The sequence below is a fragment of the Pan paniscus genome, chromosome 8 (genome assembly GCF_029289425.2).
Source record: "Pan paniscus chromosome 8, NHGRI_mPanPan1-v2.0_pri, whole genome shotgun sequence".
NCBI classification, from domain to species: Eukaryota; Metazoa; Chordata; class Mammalia; order Primates; family Hominidae; genus Pan; species Pan paniscus.
The window spans coordinates 94,000,955-94,023,153 of NC_073257.2; the positions used below are offsets into that span (position 1 = coordinate 94,000,955).

General features: G+C 37.9%; 1 protein-coding gene and 1 long non-coding RNA gene across 17 annotated transcripts in view; both read left to right on the forward strand.

Annotated features, from left to right (window-relative positions):
* NRG3 (neuregulin 3) overlaps nucleotides 1–22,199 on the forward strand; it is a 1,147,889-nt gene that overhangs the window by 167,200 nt on the left and 958,490 nt on the right. The window lies entirely within an intron of this gene.
* On the forward strand, nucleotides 1,325–21,638 carry LOC117974659 (uncharacterized). The gene is made up of 2 exons (XR_004664744.3): nucleotides 1,325–1,478; nucleotides 9,237–21,638. It is a non-coding gene; the product is annotated as an uncharacterized LOC117974659 (long non-coding RNA).

Consider the following 22,199-nt stretch of genomic DNA (forward strand, 5'->3'; position numbering starts at 1 on the left):
ATGAAACCAAAATTATAGAGAACAGATTTTTTAAAAAAAAAATTGAGTATATTTAATTTATTGAAAAATTTAAATTGGATATTATTTGTTTTTGTTGCTTTTATTTCCAATGGCGATGGCATTTGGAACTGAAATTTAAAATGTAGGATTAGGAAGTAGCTTTCGCATTTACCTTTATTTTTTGCAAATACCTATGCATATACATAGATTTTCAACTATGTTTTCATAGGATTTAATGGAAATTGTCAAAAATGTCTCAAGATAGTTATGATTTTTAAATGTTATATTTAGAATTACTGATCAATTTATGATCAAAACTGCAAACAGTAATTGTAAATATTTTGAAGTTGGTGATACTGTATTTTTCCCCACTATTTGCTACTCTGATTCTTAAATTTGATGGACTCATGTTGAAGACAAAGTATTTACAGTTATAAACACATAATACATTTAGAATTGTCAATGGAAGCTTGACTTTTTCTCACGGGATGGTTCATTGTGGTTAAGACTTCATTAGCATCAGTAATGTGTAGGAAACTTAACCTCTCATTTTCAAATGAAAAGTGTTCAGAATTTTTCAACTATTAGGCTGTTTGAGTTATCTGTGCTAGACATTTCTTGTGATATTTTTGTCATTTAGTTTTTATTTGTTTTTAATATCAAGGGAAAGTGAATGCTAGGTCAACGTATTTTGAATAAAATTATAGACAAAACCTTTTGAGTAATAATTATGTAGTAGGATGCAAACTGACACATAATGGTAACATTTGCAAAACATTTTATTAGAGATTTTTTCCTAAGAGGACATGAAATTTTGGCATTATTTTTATTCTGCTATATTTGTCATTAGATATGTAGACAGTTTCATGCCTGCTCATTTAAAATGTATGAGAATCTGTGGCAGTGTCACTGGTCCCTGGGAAATAAATGATGTCGTTAAAATAACATTAGGACTTTGAGCTTCTTAAACCCAGAATTATTATCTTTAAGTGAGGACAACTGCATGGCAGAAAATGTTGATGAGTCTCTTAGTGCTTAATTCAAGTGTTGTGTGATGGTTTTCCTGTACAAATCTACACTATATTGATAGTACCTGAGAGGGAAGAAAACAAATAAGCAAGTTCAAGCTTATGAACTACTACATTTCTCCACACTTAAGTGTGTCTTATTTCTTACCTCAATCAAATATTAGTTGGCTCAGAATAAAACTTTTTTTTAAAAAAAGCTAAAATTATCTCTTTGCTTTGCTTGTTCTTGTGGTACTACTGTTTCAAAAAGTCATATTTAGTGATAAATATATTTGTGTTCAGGGCTGTTATTTTAAGTTAGAAGAGTAGAATATGTAGTTCTTTTTATCAAATAATCCCAGTCCTTAACTTCTTAATTTTGATCAATTTCTGTTTGGGTAGTGAATATATTTGGAGTATTTTTGCACACTGGAGAATCATCCTGTCACCTCCACACATGGAATAACATAGGTAGGTATAACACTCTGGTCCATTTCTGGGCAGTTGCTTTGCTTTATATTATATATTTTTGATGATCTAGTGCTTGTAATATAGTAAGTCCTCACTTAACATAGTTAATAGGATCTTGGAAACTGCAGCTTTAAGTCATACCACAAAATTGGTTTTGACATATAACAAAACCAATTTTACCATAAGCTAATTGATATAAACAACAGTTAAGTTCCTGCTGCATCTTTCTGGTGTACAAAACATCACCAAACTTCTAAATAAATACCAAAGCTCTTCTAATATTAAACATTGAAGTAAAGTGTTATCTGTATATACATTTAAGATAGACTAATAAAAACAAGTAAGGTAATTGTTTATTTCATTTTTGGTGAATGAGTGAGCGACAGTGATTGTTTGTATTGGTGGTGAGTTTAATCCAGGAATGAAGGTTTGCAAAGTGAAAATTGTCAGGGACGCTTCCTACCACCACACAGTTAACAATTACAAATATGGTGAGCTAACCGAGAGCTTCTGTACCACATAGTTTATTGTTGAGCATGTGTATGATTATCATATACTTTATGAAGTTTTGCTTTACAATAATTTGTATTTATTAATTCACTTTCCAACTCTCTCACTGTAGTTCAGGGTTGCAGGTGGCCAGATCCTATTTCAGGAGCTCATGGGGCAAGGCAGCACCTAACCGTGGACAGGATACCCTTCCATCATAGGGCACACTCACCCACATACCCACACTCACTCAGGCTGGAACAATGTAGACATGCCAACAAAACTAACATGTACATCTAAGGGATGTGAGAGAAAACAAGAGTATCCAGAGAAAAACCATGCAGACATGGAGAGAACATGCCAACGCCACACAGACAGCGACCCCAGCTGGAAATCAGTGTTTTTCCCCCATTAACATCCTAACAAAATAATTTTTTTAATTTTTATTTTATTATTATTATACTTTAAGTTTTAGGGTACATGTGCACAATGTGCAGGTTAGTTACATATGTATACATGTGCCATGCTGGTGTGCTGCACCTATTAACTCTTCATTTAGCATTAGGTATATCTCCTAATGCTATCCCTCCCCGCTCTCCCCACCCCACAGAGTGTGATGTTCTCCTTCCTGTGTCCATGTGTTCTCATTGTTCAACTCCCACCTATGAGTGAGAACATGAAGTGTTCGGTTTTTTGTCCTTGCGATAGTTTACTGAGAATGATGATTTCCAATTTCATCCATGTCCCTACAAAGGAGATGAACTCATCATTTTTTATGGCTGCATAGTATTCTATGGTGTATATGTGCCACATTTTCTTAATCAAGTCTATCATTGTTGGACATTTGGGTTGGTTCCAAGTCTTTGCTATCGTGAATAGTGCCTCAATAAACATACGTGTGCATGTGTCTTTATAGCAGCAAGATTTATAGTCCTTTGGGTATATACCCAGTAATGGGATGGCTGGGTCAAATGGTATTTCTAGTTCTAGATCCCTGAGGAATCGCCACACTGACTTCCACAATGGTTGAACTAGTTTACAGTCCCACCAACAGTGTAAAAGTGTTCCTATTTCTCCACATCCTCTCCAGCACCTGTTGTTTCCTGACTTTTTAATGATCGCCATTCTAACTGGTGTGAGATGGTATCTCATTGTGGTTTTGATTTGCATTTCTCTGATGGCCAGTGATGATGAGCATTTTTTCATGTGTCTTTTGGCTGCATAAATGTCTTCTTTTGAGAAGTGTCTGTTCATATCCTTCGCCCACTTGTTGATGGGGTTGTTTGTTTTTTTCTTGTAAATTTGTTTGAGTTCTTTGTAGATTCTGGATATTAGCCCTTTGTCAGATGAGTAGGTTGCGAGAATTTTCTCCCATTTTGTAGGTTGCCTGTTCACTCTGTTGGTAGTTTCTTTTGCTGTGCAGAAGCTCTTTAGTTTAATTAGATCCCATTTGTCAATTATGGCTTTTGTTGCCATTGCTTTTGGTGTTTTAGACGTGAAGTCCTTGCCCATGCCTATGTCCTGAATGGTAATGCCTAGGTTTTCTTCTAGGGTTTTTATGGTTTTAAGTCTAACGTTTAAGTCTTTAATCCATCTTGAATTAATTTTTGTATAAGGTGTACGGAAGAGATCCAGTTTCAGCTTTCTACATATGGCTAGCCAGTTTTCCCAGCACCATTTATTAAATAGGGAATCCTTTCCCCATTGCTTGTTTTTCTCAGGTTTGTCAAAGATCAGATGGTTGTAGATATGCGGTGTTATTTCTGAGGGCTCTGTTCTGTTCCATTGATCTATATCTCTGTTTTGGTACCAGTACCATGCTGTTTTGGTTACTGTAGTCTTGTAGTATAGTTTGAAGTCAGGTAGCGTGATGCCTCCAGCTTTGTTCTTTTGGCTTAGGATTGACTTGGCAATGCGGGCTCTTTTTTGGTTCCATATGAACTTTAAAGTAGTTTTTTTCCAATTCTGTGAAGAAAGTCATTGGTAGCTTGATGGGGATGGCATTGAATCTATAAATTACCTTGGGCAGTGTGGCCATTTTCATGATATTGATTCTTGTTACCCATGAGCATGGAATGTTCTTCCATTTGTTTGTATCCTCTTTTATTTCATTGAGCAGTGGTTTGTAATTCTCCTTGAAGAGGTCCTTCATGTCCCTTGTAAATTGGATTCCTAGGTATTGTATTCTCTTTGAAGCAATTGTGAATGGGAGTTCACTCATGATTTGGCTATTTGTCTGTTATTGGTGTATAAGAATGCTTGGGATTTTTTTACATTGATTTTGTATCCTGAGACTTTGCTGTAGTTGCTTATCAGCTTAAGGAGATTTTGGGCTGAGACGATGGGGTTTTCTAGATATACAATCATGTCATCTGCAAACAGGGACAATTTGACTTCCTCTTTTCCTAATTGAATACCATTTATTTCCTTCTCCTGCCTAATTGCCCTGGCCACAACTTCCAACACTATGTTGAATAGGAGTGGTGAGGGAGGGCATCCCTGTCTTGTGCCAGTTTTCAAAGGGAATGCTTCCAGTTTTTGCCCATTCAGTATGATATTGGCTGTGGGTTTGTCATAAATAGCTCTTATTATTTTGAGATACGTTCCATCAATACCTAATTTATTGAGAGTTTTTAGCATGAAGCGTTGTTGAATTTTGTCAAAGGCCTTTTCTGCATCTATTGAGATAATCGTGTGGTTTTTGTCTTTGGTTCTGTTTATATGCTGGATTACATTTATTGATTTATGTATATTGAACTAGCCTTGCATCCCAGGGATGAAGCCCACTTGATCATGGTGGATAAGCTTTTTGATGTGCTGCTGGATTCGGTTTGCCAGTATTTTACTGAGGATTTTTGCATCAATGTTCATCAAGGATATTGGTCTAAAATTCTCTTTCTTGGTTGTGTCTCTGCCAGGCTTTGGTATCAGGATGATGCTGGCCTCATAAAATGAGTTAGGGAGGATTCCCTCTTTTTCTATTGATTGGAATAGTTTCAGAAGGAATGTTACCAGTTCCTCCTTGTACCTCTGGTAGAATTCGGCTGTGAATCCATCTGGTCCTGGACTCTTTTTGGTTGGTAAGCTATTGATTATTGCCACAATTTCAGAGAACGCCACAAAGATACTCCTCGAGAAGAGCAACTCCAAGACACATAATTGTCAGATTCACCAAAGTTGAAATGAAGGAGAAAATGTTAAGGGCAGCCAGAGAGAAAGGTCGGGTTACCCACAAAGGGAAGCCCATCAGACTAACAGCGGATCTCTAGGCAGAAACTCTACAAGCCAGAAGAGAGTGGGGGACAATATTCAACATTCTTAAAGGAAAGAATTTTCAACCCAGAATTTCATATCCAGCCAAACTAAGCTTCATAAGCGAAGGAGAAATAAAATACTTTACAGACAAGCAAATGCTGAGAGATTTTGTCACCACTAGGCCTGCCCTAAAAGAGCTCCTGAAGGAAGCACTAAACATGGAAAGGAACAACCAGTAACAGCTGCCGCAAAATCATGCCAAAATGTAAAGACCATCGAGACTAGGAAGAAACTGCATCAACTAATGAGCAAAACAACCAGCTAACATCATAATGACAGGATCAAATTCACACATAACAATATTAACTTTAAATGTAAATGGACTAAATGCTCCAATTAAAAGACACAGACTGGCAAATTGGATAGAGTCAAGACCCATCAGTGTGCTGTATTCAGGAGACCCATCTCACATGCAGAGACACACATAGGCTCAAAATAAAAGGATAGAGGAAGATCTACCAAGCAAATGGAAAACAAAAAAAGGCAGGGGTTGCAATCCTCGTCTCTGATAAAACAGAGTTTAAACCAACAAAGATCAAAAGAGACAAAGAAGGCCATTACATAATGGTAAAGGGATCAATTCAACAAGAAGAGCTAACTATCCTAAATATATATGCACCCAATACAGGAGCACCCAGTTTCATAAAGCAAGTCCTGAGTGACCTACAAAGTGACTTAGACTCCCACACAATAATAATGGGAGACTTTAACACCCCACTGTCAACATTAGACAGATCAACGAGACAGAAAGTTAACAAGGATACCCAGGAATTGAGCTCAGCTCTGCACCAAGAGGACCTAATAGACATCTACAGAACTCTCCACCCCAAATCAACAGAATATACATTTTTTTCAGCACCATATCATACCTATTCCAAAATTGACCACATAGTTGGAAGTAAAGCTCTCCTCAGCAAATGTAAAAGAACAGAAATTATAACAAACTGTCTCTCAGACCACAGTGCAATCAAACTAGAACTCAGGATTAAGAAACTCACTCAAAACCGCACAACTACGTGGAAACTGAACAACCTGCTCCTGAATGACTACTGGGTACATAACGAAATGAAGGCAGAAATAAAGATGTTCTTTGAAACCAACGAGAACAAAGACACAACATACCAGAATCTCTGGGACACATTCAAAGCAGTGTGTAGAGGGAAATTTGTAGCACTAAATGCCCACAAGAGAAAGCAGGAAAGATCCAAAATTGACACCCTAACATCACAATTAAAATAATTAGAAAAGCAAGAGCGAACACATTCAAAAGCTAGCAGAAGGCAAGAAATAACTAAAATCAGAGCAGAACTGAAGGAGATAGAGACACAAAAAACCCTTCAAAAAATTAATGAATCCAGGAGCTGGTTTTTTGAAAGGATCAACAAAATTGATAGACCACTAGCAAGACTAATAAAGAAAAAAAGAGAGAAGAATTAAATAGATGCAATAAAAAATGATAAAGGGGATATCACCAGCGATCCCACAGAAATACAAACTACCATCAGAGAATACTACAAACAACTACGCAAATAAACTAGAAAATCTAGAAGAAATGGATAATTTCCTCGACACATACAGCCTCCCAAGACTAAACCAGGAAGAAGTTGAATCTCTGAATAGACCACTATAACAAAATAATGTTATTCAAAGTTCATCTGACATGCTTTTTCATTTATTCTTCATACGGTATAGGAAGAATAAGTATATGCTTTTTATGATATACTTAGGTCTTTTCTCAGGTTAGGAAACTCTTCTTCCAGTAAGGCTTTGATAATTGTTTCGCTGCAAAGATTGCTGCCTTATTTTTTAGATTTGGATGTCTGTTGTCTGCATTCAACATCAATCATAAGAGGACCCTTCATCATTTTCACCCTGTGTGTTTTAGGTAGCTCAAGTAGTTTCTATATAACACTCCTCATATATTGCTTTGGATACATTCTGTTTCTTAATGTTTCCAATGGGTCTTATTTTTTCTGCTGTTGCAGTTAGAGCTTCCTTAAATCCTACTTCTTTGCATTTAAAAAACAATTATAAGGGGGCTGCCAAGTAACTTTCCAAAATTTTCTTTTAGCTCCTATTGAAAGCTATTTTCAAAGATAACTGTTCCCCAAGACTTTATGTTGTTTCTGCTTTTTCTTTTCTTTCCAGAGTTTTTGGATTTTTATGTGAGATTTTTCTGTACATTTAGATTGCAGTGAGAAAAGCCCATTCCAAACCCCATGTTTTTCAAAAGAGAGGGTCTATGGAGAACCCTTGGGCACTCTCTGCATCCAGTTGGATGCTGGTCAAATTTCTGTCTCATATCAATAGCTGCAATAGATGGATATGAGTAGCCCAGAGCTCAGTTTAAAAGCACCAAGCTGACATTCATCTCGTGTGACCCTGCTGGTTTGAGATGAACCCATAAAATCCATAAAATTAAAAATCTCAATAATCATAGCCCCTAGGAATCTAAGAATTGTTTATTTCCTGTTGTGCCTATAGTGTTGAATTTGCAGGAATGACTTATTGTAGAACAGAATACGTTTCATTTTCTGTACCATCCACTATTATCCACCCCACACACTCACCAGCAACATATGGTCTTCCTTTCCAGTGTTTTCTCTGAAACTTCAGTTCTGAACACATATGCTAAGATGGATAAGCAGTGATGGGGCTGAAGGAGAGCGATGCTTTAACTGCACTTTGTGTTCAAGGAGTGGAATATTCAGACATGTTCTTAGACTGAGTATTAAATGTTCACCAAGTCACTTCAACCTCATCCTTCATTTTTAATTTTCTTCATACATTACTGTCAGAAATTATTCTGTTTAATTATAGATTGGTGCAAAAGTAATTGAGGTTTTTGCCATCACCTTCAATGGCAAAACCTGCAATTACTTTTGCACCCAAGTAATATTTTATTATAAACCACAGCACATAGTGCATTCTCAACAAATGTTGCTGTTGGGATGCAGGAATGGATGGATGAATAGATGAATGGGTGGCTGGCTGGCTGAATGGATTGGTGGATGAATGGGTAGTTGTTCAGGATTCTCATTGGTATGGGATTTGTGCTGTTAGTCTGTGTGTCCTGCAGACTAACGGCACAAAGAAAGATAGAAGGTCTTGCTACCTGCTCTCAGACTGGTATAACTCACATGATTTGGCAATACAGAGACTCTCAGTCTTAGTTTTTATTGGGACTGTTAATTTTGCCTCTTTGCTATGCCTTCGTAGACATTTTGGTGGAAAGTGGTGACAGACTGTGTCACAGGTTGCCAACCAGGTACCACTTTAACCACCAAAACTCTGATAATGTCTCGTTTCCTCCTCCCATCTCTACCCCTTGCTTCCTCTCAGACTCCTCCTACTCTCTGTCTCTCCAGCCATGCCTCCACTTGCAGAATATCCTTCTGTCTACCCACCGTTCGTCTTTACCCTGGTCATTTCTTTAGCCACGTCCTCATGCGTATCCACCATTTCTATCCTGCTGTGTCAAATATAAGACACATTCTTTAACTTTAGAGGGAGTTTATATTTTCTCGTCTGTAGTTTTCTGGAAATAGTGGGGAGGTTGTAGGCTGTGATCAATTTGGGAGCCATTTAATGGCAGTAAAATGGGCAAAGCAGTATATCTAGAATTCTTCAAATTGATATTTATCTATTTTCATCCAGCCTTAGGTATTTTAATACAGATACAACTTTTACTACCAGCAAACTATAGTTAGTAATTGATTTTTTGCTTCCTATTTCAAAAGCTACAGATAAAAGGATATTAATTTTTAAGAGGCCACTCAGTCAGAAAATGCATTCTTCACTTAGAGTGGTCAAAAGAGCAGTGGAGTGGAACTCAGGAAACCAGAGGACTAGCTCTGACTCTGCCACTTACATTGTTTGAAGCAAGGTATTTCTGTTAGGGACCTCCATGGGCCTTCACTCTAACCAACTTTTCTGTCACCTTCATGTACTAAGAGTCTCTGATCCCGTGAGGATGACTTCTACTTGCCCATCACTGCTCCTACCTGAAACCCAAATGTGCCGAAGTTTGGATCCCAGCACAGGCTCAGCATCATCATGGATGATCAGCTCATAGTCCTAGAACTGGCTGTGGAGACTTTTCTGAATATGAACATTGTTTTTAAATCAGTGTTAGTAAACATGGACTCAATATTTACTTGAAAAGAATTATTTCAGTTACAGATTGATGTAGTTCATTTTAACCACCTTGTGTATGAAGGATGAAAAATGAGTGATCTAGTTTTGAAGTAACTACAAAAATTGTGTTTGTATCAACTGTCCTGTTTGTTTATTTTTGCTTGTCATAATGAGAGGACATCATTATTAAATCTAAATTATCTCCACCACAGTGTCACTAAATATGATCAGTCAACTATCTCTGCTTCCTTTACTTGAGATCTATTGAACTAAGGTCAAACTGAGCTCAAGCTTCTCATCCAGATTATGGCAATACACACCTTTCCCCGCCAATTGTTCTTTAAAGCATTGTAAGTTGGCTTAGCAATGTCTTCTTCCATCTAAAGGTGGGTCACAGCACTGGCAAATGTATAATGTTGGACTATTGCTGGGAGCCACATACCGCATTAGATTATTTTTTTTTTTTGGTACGTTAACAGCTCCTCATTTTCTGGAAATGTATGACAGGCAGAACTGTAATAGTTATCCTCATAAGCAATGTGCAAGTTAGCTAATTGCAATACTAAACACAATGAATATTCAGTTTGTTTAGGGGCACTGCAGTGAAAAAAAGAAATGCATGTAGTTGTGATCTACCTGTCTCACCAAAACTCACATTTAGTCTTTCCTAAAAATACCTCAACTTCATTAACATCAACTTCACCAGTACTCTTTCAGATGACTGCATATTGAAGTAGGCTGAAGGGAAGGGGAACAGTAGCCCATGGGGTCATATCAGACTTGTAATTCTGCTCTTTATGTATTGTTTATCCAAAAGACTTACAGTGACAGCCAACCACATTCCAAGAACTGCACTGGTCACCAGAGATGCAGGAGGAATGGGCCATCATTTCTGTGCCCAAGGAGCTCACACAGACTGTAATTACCTCTGGGAATCTCAAAGACCAAAGCAATGTGAAATTTTGTCCACATTGTTCTCAATAGTGACTGAGCTATTCCATATTTGTTCCCTGATCTGTTTTAAGAATGAAAATATAGAGAAATTAGAGTTCAGGTGAGAGGAGTTAAAGTGATTAAGAGGATGGTGAACTCTTCTAACAAGAAACTAATAGCGTGTAGCTTAGTTCAACAGTGGTAAGTGGAGCTCATGATAATGATATATAAATGTTTGAAAAATATAAACAAGAAGGGGCAACATTGTTTAGTATGATTCAATTACAAGTGATTAATAGCAATGCAAAGTAATTATGAAAGGGAAATTAAAAATGGACATAAGGAAAAAAAGTTTTTTTGGTCTTGTTTCCTAAAAGAAAATATAGGGCTACATTATAGGAAAGCATTTGCAACTACACAAGAAAATATGAAACAAGCAAGCTAAGAGCAAGTAATTTACCAATGGTAGACTAATTATTTTATTAATTCATTATTAATAAAATTTATTAATTCATTTATCAAATGTTTTTATTCATTCATTTATCAAATTAATTATTCATCAAATGTTTTAGGTTACTCACCTATTTAACATTTTCTTTGCTCCCATGTATTCATGTATTTCATTTGATTATTTTTTTTTTAACATTTCAGTGTTCCAAAAATTGGGAGACATAGGCAGTAATATATTTTTTAGGAAAATACTGGTGGTTGTAATAAATAATCTGATATTTCAGTAGTCCAACACATTAAAAGTTTGGTTCTCATTCATATAAAGTCCAAATCAAGTGTTTATTAAAGGCAGAAGGATGAGGGTTGGATTGTGGGAGTCGATGGTTGGAGGGGCCCAGATCCATGTAATCATTCAGAGATCCAGGCTGAGGAAGATCCATAAATTCACTGTGATCTCCACAGCCAGCTGGAAGATAAGGGCAGAAAGAGACTGAGGAAGAAGTAACTCCTCCTTACACACTCGGTTCCAGAAGACACTCAGATCAGTTTCACCTATATTCCATTGTTGAGAATTCATGGAATGACATTGCTTGGATGCACTGGGCATTGGGAAATGTGGCTTCTTTCCTAGCATCATCTCTACAACTTTCAGGAGAGCATGAGTTTTTAATGGACAAACAGGTGAATAAAACACACTCAAATTCCTGGCCTCTTGGAAAGTACATTTTAGTTGGAGGAAACTGATAGTAATACTATAAAATCATAAGTAAAATAAACATTTTTTTGTAAGGACATAAACATTGTGATGGTATGTAAAGCCTGGAAGAAGTGCAGGGAGTGTTGGGTGTGCAATTTTAAATGGATAGTTTGGAAGGAGCTCAGTGAAAAAGAGGTATTTGAGCAATTATTTGAATGAGGTGAGAATGTAAATCATGTGGAATGTAACGGGAAATTATTTAAAGCTGCAGCGCAGCAAATGGAAAGCTCATTGGGTGGAATCATGTCTGATATCTTTAGGGAACAGCTGGTGGCTAACCTATTAGGAGCAAAGTAAGCAAAGGTTAGAGAATGGTAGGATATGAGGTCGGAGAAGTAATAGGGTTCTAAACATACAGAGGCCTTAAGAGTGACAGTGAGAATTTTGGCTCTTACTCTGAGGTGCAGGGGAAGTCATTAGAGGGTATTGTGCAGAGGAGTGAAGTGATTTGATTTATGTTTTAAAAGGATTACTCTAGTTGTTGTTCTGAAAATAGACTGTGGTGCAGTAGGGCAGAAGGAGGGAGACCATTAGAAAGCTTTTTCAATAATTGAGGTGAGAAATGATGACAGCTTAGACCAGAGATATTGAGAAGTGGCTGGATTCTGGGTATATTTTGAAGGTGGAAACGACAGGATTTGCTCATGGCTTATTGGTAAGGTGTGATGGAAGAAAGGAGTCAAGGATGACTTGAAGACTTTGTGCATAAAAGACTAACTGGAAGAGTAGAATTTTTATTAATTGAGATGGGGAAGACTGTACAGGATTCTCATTTAGATGTGGGTGGAGCACATAAGGGTCTTGATTTGGAATGACTTTTAGATATTTAAGTTGAGCTGACAAGTAGGCAGTTAGATATATGAATATGGTATTGGCATGGGGAATGGAGGAATAGATCCAAATATTGAGCTCCAAGGGACTCCAATATTTAGAGGCTGGAGAAGTGGGGAGGAACCAGCAAAGGAGAATGAAAACGAGTGACAAGAGAAAGAAAATCAGAAAAGTCTAGTATTGAGAAAGCCAAGGAAGAGAAGTGTTTGAATTAAGATAGAATGAGGCTGAGCCAGGAGGATCTCTTGAGCCCATGAGTTAGAGACCAGCCTAGGAAATACAGTGACACCCCAGATCTACAAAAAATAGTAAAAAAAAATAGCCACGTGTGGTGGTATGTGCCTGTAGTCCCAGCTACTAAGGAGGCTGAGGCAGGAAGATTGCTTGAACATGTGAAATGTAACGGGAAGTTCAAGGTTACAGTGAGCTAGATCATACCAGCACACTCTAGCCTGGGTGACAGCACAAGACCCTGTCTCTCTTAAAACAAATCAAAGAAAGAAAGAAAGGAAAGAAGGGAAAAGAAGAAAGAAAAGAAAGGAACAGAAAAGAAAAGCAAAAAAAGGAAGAAAAAAGAGCCACAGTCTCAGCTGCTGCTGACAGGTCAAATAAAATGAAATAGAGAGGTCATTGGTGATCTTGATGAAAAAAGAAAAAAGAAGCCGAGCGCGGTGGCTCACTCCTGTAATCCCAGCACTTTGGGAGGCCGAGGCGAGCAGATCGAGGTCAGGAGATCGAGACAATCCTGGCTAACACGGTGAAAACCCATCTCTACTAAAAATACAAAAAAATTAGCCGGGCATGTTGACAGGCGCCTGTAATCCCAGCTACTCGGGGGGCTGAGGCAGGAGAATGGCCTGAACCCAGAAGGCAGAGTTTGCAGTGAACCGAGATTGCACCACTGCCCTCCAGCCTGGGTGACAGAGTGAGACTCCATCTCAAAAAAAAAAAAAAAAGAAGAACAACAAAAAACAGTTTTAGTGTAGTGATGAGCAAAAACTGACTGGAGTGAGGTAAAGAGAAAATGGAAAAAGGCAAATTGGTGGTAATTATTTAATTTTTTTGTCTAATTGTTTCAAGGATTTTTTCTATAAAAGGAGCAAAGAGCAAAGTGATAGGGTGATAATTAGAATAGGAAGTAGACACAAGGAAGGGATTTCAAAATGGGAAAAATGACAGCACCTTTGTAAAGCGATGAAAAATTTACAATGCAAGAAAGAGAAGGGGAGTTAATATGCAACAATCTTATGTCGATGAGAAGGGCTGGAACAGGCACTCTAGTGAAGGGACTGGAGATAAAGGCAGGTTTATCTGTAATGGTTCAGATTAAGGAGTGAAATGCATGGTAGGCTTGTGTGAGTTCCCTTTGAATTTCTCCTTTTGTTCTTAGGAAATAAGAAGCACAGGTCATTCAGAGGAGAAGATGTGAAATCATTCTTTAAGGGAATAGGATAGTGAATGGAAAATGGAAATCTTCCCAGGCAGTTTCAAAGACCACTTGAGGCTAATGGTCATGTGTGGAAAGCAAAGTCATTCAACCTTGTGCCTTTTTCAAAATTTTGTCCCATCATAGTACCTGTGTGGGAGTGTGACTATAGCATAATGGAGAATTTTGTTTAGCGAGTTAGACATTTTTTCTTGGTCAGTACAATGGCATGAGAGATGGTTAAGGAGTTTAATACTTGAGCAAGAGAATTATTAAAACAGCATGCTGGAGATTCTAAGCTTGGTCAGGTGGGTGTGATGACTTTAAAGAGTTGAATATGGTAGTAAAATGGTGAAAGGATTAGTGTATTTGAAAAAAAAATTAGTGTTATGCTACCGAAAGGAATGCCGTAGGCTCAGTCTGATAGGAATCTTTGAAGCTAAAAGGATGAAGTGGTTAGTTGTTGGTAATGAGACGATTTAGATACAGTTATAGAAGTGAGGGGCTAAAGATGATTGCAGAATAAAGCCACAGGAAATCAAAGAATGGAGAGGCTGAAGTATTGGAAGGATCGTCAAACTTGTTTAAATCTGAGAATTTTGACAGGAACAGTGTAGATGTGACACAGAGCCAGGAACTACAGTCTTACAGCTATGACATTCCATCTGGGATTTTTCAAGTATCTCATTGAAATTTTCTTTTTTAACAGTCTAGTTGGGGTTAGCTCTGAGTTTTTGTTTAAATAGAAATGTTTTTATTTTGACTGTAGCTTTCAAAGATGCTTTTCTGGCTAGAATTCCAGGTTAACAATTATGTTCTCTTAGCATTTTCAAAATATTGTTCCATTGCTTTCTGACTTTTGTGTTTGCTATTGAGAAGCCAGTAGTCTAATTATTGTTTATTGTGGATGACTTTTTTTCCCACAGCTGTTTTTTAAAACTTCTATTTATTTTTACACTGCAATTTCAGTAGGATTTATCTACGTGTAGAATTCACAACCTTCTGATTCTGATCATTGTTATCTCTCATTAATTCTGGAAAATTCCCATGAATTTTTACTCCAAATAATCATTGTCTTTATTTTCTATTAGGATTTTGCACTTTATACTGCTTGTTGGATCTTTCCACTCTATTATCCTTTCCTTAAAACATCTCTTTCCTATTTTCCATCACCCCTTATATGTGTACTTCATTTCTTGTATTTTCTTCAGATATTTTTTCAATGTACTAATTTTCCTTTAAGCCATATCTGATAGTCTTTTTAACGTTACATTTTTCATTTCTATAGAGTTATTTGGTTCTTTATCAAATACGTATGTATAATTTTGTTAGTTCTTTTTTCCTAACTCCTACTCTCAATTTCTGTTATTTATTTAAACATGTTACACATGCATGATTTATAGTCTTTGTGTCATAAGTCCAATATCTGTTGTTCTTAGGTGTTTAATTCTGTGGTATATTGGTTCTGCCTACACGTACACATGGCAGCTTATTTCCTCATTTGTATAATAATTTTTTAAATTCTTTTGATCTTTGATCCTTTGAAATTGTTGGGGTAATTTTTAGGCTACATTTAAATTGTCTTCAGAAAGGATTTCTAGGCTACTTTCAGATAACTAGAGGCCTTAGCAATCTATAACTACTTTAAATTATACTTTAAGTTTGGGTGGGGAGTGGACAAGGGTATGATAAATTTTGTTTCAAACATGAGGGCAAATTTTTGTTTAAGAATTATCAAGAGAGTTCTCCTTCTCCTTCACCTCCTCCTCTTCGTCCTTCTTCGTATCTACTTTAGGCCAAAGCTAGGACCTTCATTCTAAATGAGTTACCATGTATCAGGGATTCAAGGTACTCACAGGGAGTCTTCAATCTGGCCTTCTACCTTAGTTCCTTATTTGCATGGCCGACTAAAACTCAGACTCCGGGCCACCAGTGATTGGCATATAAACTGAAGAAAACTTCCCATTCTAGTGCTTGCTTACTCATGTGGATTCTCTCTTTCTTTCCTTTCTTTTTTTTTTTTCTTTGTAAAGCCTTCTAAAGAATTCCCTTACTCTCCTGTGACTACAGTCATGCATTAAAAACCGATTATTTGATATGTTATATTATTAATTGTGCTAAATGGGAAATAAGGGGTGTCATGTTCTGGTAACATTTACTCAAACTTTTATATATACAAGTCTCATTGGGTGCTTCATCTTTGTGTTTTCTCTTTTTTCCAGGGCTCTATGTATATTAAGGATAGCAATTCTAGGCCATACATAGCAAGTTATTTTTTTCCCTAGTTTGTTATATCTAGTTTTAACTTTGATAAAAGTGCTGTGTTTTTCTTCTTAAGACCTTTTAAGTTTTTATATAGTCAAATATATTGATCTTTCCTTTTAAGTTCTCTGCATTTGATTCCATGCTTAGAAAATTGTCTCCGTCGATACCATAAAATTATTTTTTCATCTGATATTTCTTCTAGTTCTTCCTAGAATTAATATTTTCAACGACCCGTTTCATCTGTAGAATATAAATGACTCCTTTTATGTTGTGCAGAATGCTTTTATGTATAGGTATGCCTTCAACTTTCTATTATATTCTATCTATATAATATATATTTATAAATATACTTTTTCTAGAAAAAATTAGCTTAATTTAGGTCATATTGAGTAGTTCCATCACAAGTTTTTTTATTTTGATTTTTTTCCCTTCTCCTTCCTTTAGTCATCTCACAAGTTTTTGGTGTTTTTTTCTAAGGAAACGTGGAAGGTCATTCTACTTTGCCTCAGGCCTTGAGAACAAAAATGAAAAAGTTGGACACATCAAAACCCTAAATCTAGGCACTACAGACAACTGAAGAGGCAGTTCTTATTTAGGGTGATATATTCTTTAATGGAAGATACTCTGCTTGCCATGGGAACGTATATAGGAGGTGCGTCTGACCTGGACAATACAATCAGGAAAAGCTTCCTGGCAGGGGTGATTTGAAGTCTGTATTTCCAGTATGTGGGGAATGGTGGAGAAGGAGCAAGAAAGTCATGCCGAGGCAACATGTGGGACGTTTCCAGTGAGACAAAGCAGAATTATTTGAAAAACTAAAACAGTAGTTCAGTTGGGGAGAGGTATACATTGTGATGTGCAAATGCTGCAGAATGAAGCCGGACAGGAAAAACGGCCAAGCAATGAATTGTGGATGTTTTATTGAGAGCAATGAGATGCATTGAAAGGTTTGAAACTGTGGAATAATGTGATCAAATCTGTATTTTTTGAACAACACCTAGGCTGTAGCACTTTTTATACTGGATAGAAAATGACAAAACCCTTAGAGGGATGGGCTGATTTAGAGGATATTGCTGTAATGTAGGTGGAAAATAACTATGGCCTAGTAAATGTGGAAGGACACAGATACACTCAGTAGAGATTTCAGGGTGAATGGCCAGGTTAGGTAATGACTAAGATAGCAAGGATGGGAGAAAAGGAAGAATCAAGGAGGTGACTAAGCTTTTTTCTTGAGCAACTGGTAGATTGAGTTAACATTTTCTGAAAAACATGATAGAAAGAAGGAGGAGCTGTTTCTAGGAGGGAAATAAATAATTTGGTAGGAGACTTTTTGAACTAGATATCTATTGAATAACAAAGTGACAATGTTCCCCATCCTCTCATTTCCATTCCCAATTTTACTTCTCGTCCCAATTCAAATCATTGTTACTTATGATCGGCGCTATGTCAGTGCCTCTCAGCTGGTCTTCCCAGACCCAGTACACCTAATCAATCCATCCTACACCAGGATGGATTCTTCGCTTTCCATACTTGTGGCTTTGTTTATTCTGTCCCCTCCCCTGGGAGACCCTTCTGCCTACATATCTTAAAGCCAATCTACAAGGACACCTTCATGTCCTAGGTACCACCAGTGGCTTCTGATATCTTCCCTTGATGATCAGCCATAACGTTGTATTTGAATATGTTGTAACTTAGTATAGAAATCATGGGTACTGGACACAGGCAAAGCCACCTCTGCCACTTGCACGGCCCTGGACCCCAAGGAAATCAACTGCTCTAAACTTCTGTTTCCTCCTTTAAAAATGGGTGTAATAATAAAGACCTTGTTTGTTGTGAAGGATACAATTAAGATTGGCACACTATCTGACTCCCCCACACAGGAATTTCATTTCATAAATGGTAATTATTACTCATATTGTCTACAAAGCCATTTCTCACAGTCTGTTGCTATAGTAGTCACTTACGTGTCTGTATCTCCTTATATGAAGGCATGAGCATTTCCTTTGTTGTCTTCACAACAATTAATAAGGACAAGCACAATGTAGGTACACAATATATGGCATGCATGAATGTTTAAAGCATGAGAGTTACTAGGAGGATAGAGAATTACAGAAAAAAGACTTGCTTAAACTGAAATATTTCTTACTGTGTGCCATAAAGTGCTGAGGGGTGCTGTCTTCTACCATGAATCCTTCCAGCCTGAACTGCAATGATTTTAAATTTTTTGACAGTTCTGTTCTCCCTAAGAGTAGTAATTTTGGTGGTTATGCATAGATCAAAGATGAAATAGGGAATGTTTTAAGTGATGTTGTAAATAATGATTTCAAGAATGTGCTTTAATTTTTATGGAATATCATCTGATTAGCAATCTTGTTTTTGTTTTAGCCTTGTGAATATTTATTCTAGCATAAATGAGTACAGTAATTTCTAATGCAAATATTGTCCACCTGGGTTTCCTGATGTCTGTATGGATAATTCACCTTGTTCTTTGTTAGAGGGGTTATTGGTGCCTCTCAGGTTGGAAGATGCCTGTACTGACCTACCTGTGGCCAATAGAAGGTGGGAAGACCTACATATTGCCTCTACTCAACCTCTTTCTCCCAGTAACTAAGAAGCCTGGACTGGGCTCGTTGGTGCGGTTCGCTCTTTCTGACTCTGGTTGTCTCATTCATGCCAGTTCGGGTGACACTTGTGAGAGGAAGGAGTTCAGTCTTTGAGGTCAGGCCTGTCTGGCTCCCAGGCCCACCACTGCCACTTCCTATGTTCGTAATCTCGAAATAGCTCCATATGTTTTTTGAACCCAAGTTGTATTGTTTTGGTTTGGTTTCAGTGTATGTAGGTATGTGATAATCTTTGGTGGCTCACGTCTGTAATGCCAGCACTTTGGGAGGCAGTGGCGGGTGGATCACGAGGTCAGGAGTTCAAGACCAGCCTAGCCAATATGGTGAAACCCTGTCTCTACTAAAAGTACAAAAATTAGCCGGGCGTAGTGGCGGGTGCCTGTAATCCCAACTACTTGGGAGGCTGAGGCAGAAGAATCCCTTCAGCTCAGGAGGCGGAGGTTGCGGTGAGCCAAGACTGCGCCACTGCTCTCCAGCCTGGGCAACAGAGCAAGATTTTCCCTCTCAAACAAAACAAAACAAAACAAAACAAAACAGAAAAACAATAATTTTAAAACAGGTAGGGTGACCCCCATTTACTCCTTGGAGATCTAGTTGAATTTGTATTGTTCTTCCAATTCTCAGGTCTGCGGAATTTAAAACCCTCCCCAAGGTTTTTACAGAGTTTCCACCTTGGATGTTCCCCTGGTCCCCTCTACCTCCAGCTCCCGTGCTGTGGTCATTGCTGCCCTTCAACCCATATCCATCATAATAAGAAACTTGGGCTTTCTACCAGTTTCCTTTTAAAAATCCACTTGCATGTGTCTGTAGAGTGAGCTCAGTGAATGCTGGGGTATCATGATGGAGTCACACTGCCTTTAGGTCTTTACTTGGATTTCTGTTTTCCCCCTCTTCTCCCATTTCTGGGTTAAGCCTTCTCTCCATAACTGCTCTCTTCCCTCCTTCACCTTTTTTCTGTCTTTCTCCCTCCTTTCCTTCTGTTCTCTTCTTTCTGTCAGTGTCCCTTTCTCTCTCTCTCTCTCTCTCACACACACACACACATCTCTTACAAGGATAGTGATACTTTACCAGTTGATTTACAAAAATGTAAAAGCAATTATATATAGAAATTAGTCAGTGAGCTGCATGGTGCAAATCTATATTGGTCTTTCCTTTTCTTTGCTTTTGATGACCAAAGAATAGCTATCCAAAGATAGCTTTGGTTTGCAGCTGCTGCCAGGTATCATGCAGTCTGGACATTGGGCACAATGTGTCAGCAGAACTGGGGGTGATCCAAGCAGCCTGGGAAACAAAGCCCTGCTTGTATCTCTAGAGTGTTCTTTCCCCTGAAGAGGCCCAAGGTCCCTGAGAGCTCAGCATAGCTCATTTCTTTTTTATCTGCCACAGTCTTCAGTCTCCTGTGGATGTGAGAGGGGAGCAGATTGGATTTCTGGGAGAGTCAACAAATAGAAGTTCTAAGAATTAAGGCGGGCCAGGCATGGTGGCTCACACCTGTAATCCCAGCAGTTTGGGAGGCCAAGGCAGGTGGATCACCTGAGGTTAGGAGTTTGAGAGCAGCCTGGCCAACATGGTGAAACCCCATCTCTACTAAAAATACAAAAATTAGCTGTGCATGGTGGTGTGCGCCTGTAGTCCCAGCTACTCAGGAGGCAGAGGCAGGAGAATTGCTCTAACCCGGAAGGCAGAGGTTGCAGTGAGCCAAGGTCACACTACTGCAGTCCAGCCTAGGGGCAGAGCAAGACTCCATCTCAAAAAAAAAAGAAAAAGAAAAAGAAAAAAAATAAGAATTAAGGGAAACCTGGCTCCCAGGCAATGGGATGGAGCAGAATATAGGGGCATGAGATGGAGAGGCTATGCTGTCTTTCTCCCTTTTGATGATGCTCCTGGGGAAAAGTATCATCATCAAAATGTGGAAGGGAAACCAAAAATGAAGGGAAGGTGCTGAAGAGAAACAAAAATGTGCTGAATCCACTCTTAGGAAAATGACTGGTCTTTTTCCTTGCTGTGTATTTAGAGCATACCTACTGCTAGAGCTACTGAATCTGTGCTTCTGGAGTGGTTTGGCCATTTGCAGCTCCCTCATTTGAGGACTAATATTGCCATTCTGCTGTTCTAAGCAGCCATAATCTGCCGCCCACCCCACCAACTTGATACCCCATTAGTGTTAGGGTACATAACAGTACCTCAGCCAAGGACTTGCGTACCTCCAGGCAAGTCACTCACTCAACATTGTGGTGTCTTCTTCAGTGATAGAATGGAACACCTGGGCAATCCCAGGAGTCCCCTCCACCTCAAACAATTCAGTTCTTCTGTAGTTCTACACTTATGATTCTTTTGATGAAAGTATTCATGGCTGCTTTCTCATTTTTATGTCACTAACTATCACTGGAAATGCATTTTAGGTTTATCATCATTTTACAGTCTCAAGTTTCTGTTTTTTTTTCTTTATTTTATACCAAGGCGCAAACATGAAAAAAAAAGGAAATAGAAGTATTACAAATATCTTAGCTTATAATAGCAGACCAAAAGTAATTGGAAGAAACATGAGATGAGAAAGTATAAACATATTTTTAACATAACTACGCTGTTCTACTGATAAACAATTTCTGCTGCTCTATTTGTATAGAGACAATCCATATATTTTTTAGAGGCAAGAAAAGATACTTTTTTTTTTGTCAGATGAAATGTTGCTTTCTAAGGATAGTCAATCAGTGCCCTTAATAAACCCATCAGCCCTTGTGTCTTGGTATAGCATTATTGGTAGAGGTAATTATAGAAGCTAATATTTGGTAACTAAAGAAAGAAAACTAAAGAAACTAAAGAAAGAAACTAAGCTAAAGAAAGGAACTAAAGAACTAAAGAAAGGAACTAAATACCTGAAGAAAGAGCTAAAGAACTAAAGAAAGAAAGTAAACTGGGAACTAAAGAAAGAAAAATGATGTATTCAAAGGGAGAGCAAGTCCCTCCCACCATCGTTTGATCTATCAGGTGTGATTTGCCTACTGGCTTACATCATGGAAATTTTACTTCCATTTTTTAACAACATAGCTGGGAGAATGAAGAATCTCAAAAACGTTTTAGTTGTAGAGAGGGTTTACTGCCCTGATGAATGACTGATCTGGATTTCTGAAAGGAATCTTCTGCCTCTTATCATGATCCAGTCTTGTATTTTTTCTCATGGTGACAGTGACGTTGTACCTCATGTCAACACGAAACATAATTTTTCCCAAACAAACTTTTAAAGATAGGGAAACAACATTGACATGTTCTGGTTTGGAATTGTATCAGTGAATTAAGGAATGGATTTAAGGAACGATCATTAGACCAAGAGTCAAAATAACTCTGTGGTCCCATCCTGCATAGCTTATAGTCCTGAGATCACAGGAAATTCACCTAAGACAGGATCATTCTAGTACCATGGAGATTTGCCTGGTCCACCTCACAGGGCTCTCATGGAGATCCATTTAAGTGAAATATACTAACTAAAAGTAATCATT